The sequence below is a fragment of the Sus scrofa genome, chromosome 2, assembly GCF_000003025.6.
Source record: "Sus scrofa isolate TJ Tabasco breed Duroc chromosome 2, Sscrofa11.1, whole genome shotgun sequence".
Taxonomy (NCBI): Eukaryota; Metazoa; Chordata; class Mammalia; order Artiodactyla; family Suidae; genus Sus; species Sus scrofa.
This window is the reverse complement of record NC_010444.4, coordinates 106,225,863-106,230,562: the sequence shown is the minus strand read 5'-3', so window position 1 is coordinate 106,230,562 and position 4,700 is coordinate 106,225,863.

Genomic DNA, 4,700 nt, shown 5'->3' with positions numbered 1-4,700 from the left:
TGAATATTGTCAGTGATAAAATATCTACAAAAACAAGGACTATGGAATAGATGGCAAAGGCTTTAGAAATAGGAAGAGAATGATAGTGGGGGAGGATGATGGCGGAGTTTAGAAACAAAGTCTATCTTTGCTTACTTTCCCTGAAAATTTAGCTATAATATAATGTGGAATTGGGGAAAATTATTGAAAAGACTATAACCTTAAGATAACATTGAGCTCATCTCAGTCAAGTTTTTAAATTGTGAGTAAATAAGCAATGAAATGCATGCACTAAATCTTTCTTTGCAGGCAGTGGTATCCTGAAGACCTCAAAATGTGTGAAAGATCTGAGAGCTGATTAGAAAAGGGCAACTCGAGGATCTTAAACATACTTATAGGGGAAAAAAGTCTTTTTATATTTCTTTGGAATCATTTAAGCTGCTTTGCCCCAGGAATAGAATGGTAAATTTTCCATTTGACTGATCTATATATAAACATATTATATTATTTTGACTAGGTGACTTTCTGTACCACCATCAAGGATAGTAACATAATTTTGGCTAGATCTATGAATAGTTCATTACTTTTTCTTCCTCTATTTCTATCTAATGGGCTTTTCATACTGTAAGTATCCATGAAATTTCTCTGTGGATTTTGGTGATGATTACATCTGACCACCCTTCTTTAATGATTCTGATAAGATTATCTCTTGTGTCTGCATATAGCAGTAGAGCCAGTGTGTGAGCGATGTTTCAAAGTTCCAGTTTAAAGTATACTGTAATTACCATGTAATTATTTTACATGTCATCATGGCAATCATTTTTAAAGGGCATATAAAACTGTTAATTGCTACATAAGAGAGTTTTAAAAACTGCTTCTATCTAATATTATATCATATGTATATATACATGTGTGTATATATATATATTCTTCATTTCTGTTCTTCAAGGGAAATTGGGCTTTTTTTTTTTTTTCTTTGCTATTTCTTGGGCCGCTCCCACGGCATATGGAGGTTCCCAGGCTAGGGGTTGAATCGGAGCTGTAGCCACTGGCCTAGGCCAGAGCCAGAGCAACGCTGGATCCGAGCCACATCTGCAACCTACACCACAGCTCATGGCAACGCCGGATCATTAACCCACTGAGCAAGGGCAGGGACCGAACCCGCAACCTCATGGTTCCTAGTCGGATTCGTTAACCACTGCACCATGACGGGAACTCCGAAATTGGGCTTTTTAAATTCTAGTTGATTTACAGTATTGTGCCAATTTCTGCTGTATGGCAAAGTGACCCAGTCCTACATATATATATATAAGGAATATATATACTTAAGGAATATATATATTCCTTCTTTTTTTAGTATTATTTTCCATTATGGTCTTTCCCAAGAGATTGGATATAGTTCCCTGTGCTACATGTATTGTTTTATTACCTGCTATATTCCCACATTTTAAATAATTTCTGGCATTGATATTCAAGAATATATTATATTAATGGAAACTAAATCAGTTATTTAGCCAACCATGGCTATCTGCTAGCACCCTTCAATAACAGAGGACAAGGAAAATCAAGTTTGATGGTAACAATACAAGAAATACTAGCTTAGTTTCCATAAACTAAAACTTCTGAAATTTCCATGCTGAAATGAAGAGGAGTAGGAGATACAAAATGAATAATCTTTTCTATAAGAGGAGTTAGAGACCCTTAAGGTAACTGTCTTCTGACTGACCCACTTCCGTCTTCCAGGAAAGATTGATGTCATAGTCACCATAGGTATTCCTATGTGAGTTCTGCCTAACCTGTGGTATATAACTTTGGAACCATTTCTTAACTTCTATAAGCCTGTTTTTTCTCAGTTGTAAAATAAGGGTAATGATAGGTCCTACCCCCTAAGTGTATCAGTGAGGATTAAATTAGAGAGAAAAGCATTTATCACAGTGGTTGTCATTGGGAGAGTGCTCAAAAAATGACTATGGATAGATCGATAGATATACTTGGCAGCATAAAATATGTAATAGATCAGTAAATCATGCAAATGAGAGAACTTGTGGGAGATTTTGAAAGGGGTAATAGAATTCCTTAAAGATAGGAAGAACTTGATGACAGAGTAATAGAGATTCAACATTTAATGATATTTGCAGCAACATAGATGGATCTAGAGGTTATCATACTAAATGAGGTAAGTCAGAGAAAGACAAATATCACTAATGAGATCACTAATATGTGAAATCTAAAAAAAAAGAAAAGATGCAAAAGAACTTAATCACAAAACATAAACTGACTTAAAGATTTTGAAATTATGGTAACCAAAGGTAAGAGGGATGGATTGGGAGGTTGGGATTGGCATATGTACACTACTATATACAAAATTGATCAGTTAATAAGGACCTACCATAAATCTCAGGGAGGAGTTCCTATCATGGGTCAGTGGTTAATGAACCCAACTACCATCCATGAAGACACAGGTTCGATCCCTGGCCTTGCTTGGTGGGTTAAGGATCCGGCATTTCTGTGAGCTATGGTGTAGGTCACAGAAGCGGCTCAGATCTTGTGTTGCTGTGGCTCTGGTGTAGTCCAGTGGCTACAGCACTGATTTGACCCCAAGACTGGGAACCTCCATATGGCACAGATGTGGCCCTAAAAAGACTAAAATAAAATAAAATAAAATATAAAGTTTGGGGAAGTCTATTCAGTTCTCTATGATAGCCTACACGGGGAAAGAATCTACAAAAAATGGATATATATATATAACTGAATCGCTTCGCTATACACCTGAAACTAATACAATATTATAAGTCATCTATACTCCAGTAAAATGTATGAAACACTTAGTAAGCAATAGTGCTTATCATGAGCACCATGGTGGAGAATGGCCTACCCCTTTAGAGTTAAAGGAAAAATTTACAGCTGTCAGGAAAGTAGGCTATCACCTGGACAGTGATGTTGGCCCAGAGTGAACTGAAATGAACCAAGTAGAGACTAGAGTTAAATATTTGTTTTAAATTTATGAATATGATAATCATACATAGGTCAGACTTGATTCTAATACTTTACAACTAAGAATCCATTTCTTTTTGTTGTTGTTGTTGTTGTTGTTGTTGTCTTTTTGCCTTTTTGCCGTTTTCTAGGGCCACTCCCACAGCACATGGAGGTTCCCAGGTTAGGGGTCAAATCGGAGCTGTAACCACTGGCCTACACCACAGCCACAGCAACATGGGATCCAATCCACATCTGCAGCCTACACCACAGCTCACAGAAATGCCAGATCCTTAATCCACTTAGCAAGGACAAGGATCGAACCCACAACCTCATGGTTCCTAGTTGGGTTTATTAACCACTGAGCCACGACGGGAACTCCAAGAATCCATTTCATTTTTATATCTCCTGTAATGTTACCATTATTCTAAGTATCCCTAGAATACAAACGAGAAAGCCAGGGTACAGAGGGTTAAGTGGCTTGTCCAGGGCCACACAGCTAGTGACAGCAGTAGCTGGGCTCTGAAACATGGCCATTTAGCTGTAGCCTCCAGAGTGTCTCTCATCCTGCGATTCTGCTGCTTTTGTTGAGCTCCTGATCCCACAGCTGTATTTCCAGACTAGAAACAACTGAATTTGGTAATGAATTACATTGTGCTGCTTCAAAATGTGTTTTGCCTCTTGCCATAACTGAGTTTAAAGGTGGTGGATAGAGGTTTGTGCACATTAAAGGCCAAGTGTCTCAGATGTGTGGAGAGTGTTTCAGGAATCTGTAAAAACTGCAGGACCAGAGAAATACATAGTCAGGCTGTTGAAGAATAGTATTTTGTTATGTAGGTAGTTCTGTGCTGCAGGTTTTTAAACAACTGTATGTAATATGTGTACTCTCCACCATTAGCAAGTATTGTGTTTATTTTTTAAGGAAGTGGCAACTAGTATTTTCTACAACAAATATTTTTATGAACAGACACAATTTATGAACTTACTGCCCTTCATGAGCTGTAGACACTTGTGCCAAAGACACATATATCAAAAACAACACTAAATGTGGTGTAGGTTGCAGACGCGGCTTGGATCCCGTGTTGCTGTGGCTCTGGCGTAGGCCGGTGGCTACAGCTCTGATGCGACCCCTGGTCTGGGAACCTCCATATGCCACGGGAGTGGCCCAAGAAATGGCAAAAAGACAAAAAAAAAAAGAATAAATAACTTCACTAAAGCAAAGCTAGGTGCTTTAACTTGAGTTTGATTCCATCAGACTTCATACATGTTTACCATGCTCTTAAAATGAACTAGGCATTATTCTAGGTAGGCTCTAGGTGTGAGAAAATTTAATTGGACTAGCATTCTTAGAACTTAGCTTATAAAGAAGAGAAGACAAATAATTTATAAGTAGACAACAGAACAGTAAACGGAGGCATGTGTAATGAATAAAACAAAGAGGTTTTATCAGTGAATAATAATCTAATTATTAATCATGACATATAATTTATTTTAGGCAAAAATGAAACAATTTTGAGAGTTTTAAGTTTATATAAATATCACTAATACACTCATTAATTGGACCAGGAAGAAAATCAGAATATTCTTCCTGCTGAAATTGAAATCTTTGAAATTTCCTTTTGAAAAGAAAAACTCAATATTTAACTGTTATTCAATGTTTAAATGAATTTCAAATTTTAATGTGAAATACTGGTTATCTACATATTTTCTTATCTTAATAATTTTTCGCCTATATTAGTTTATTTCTC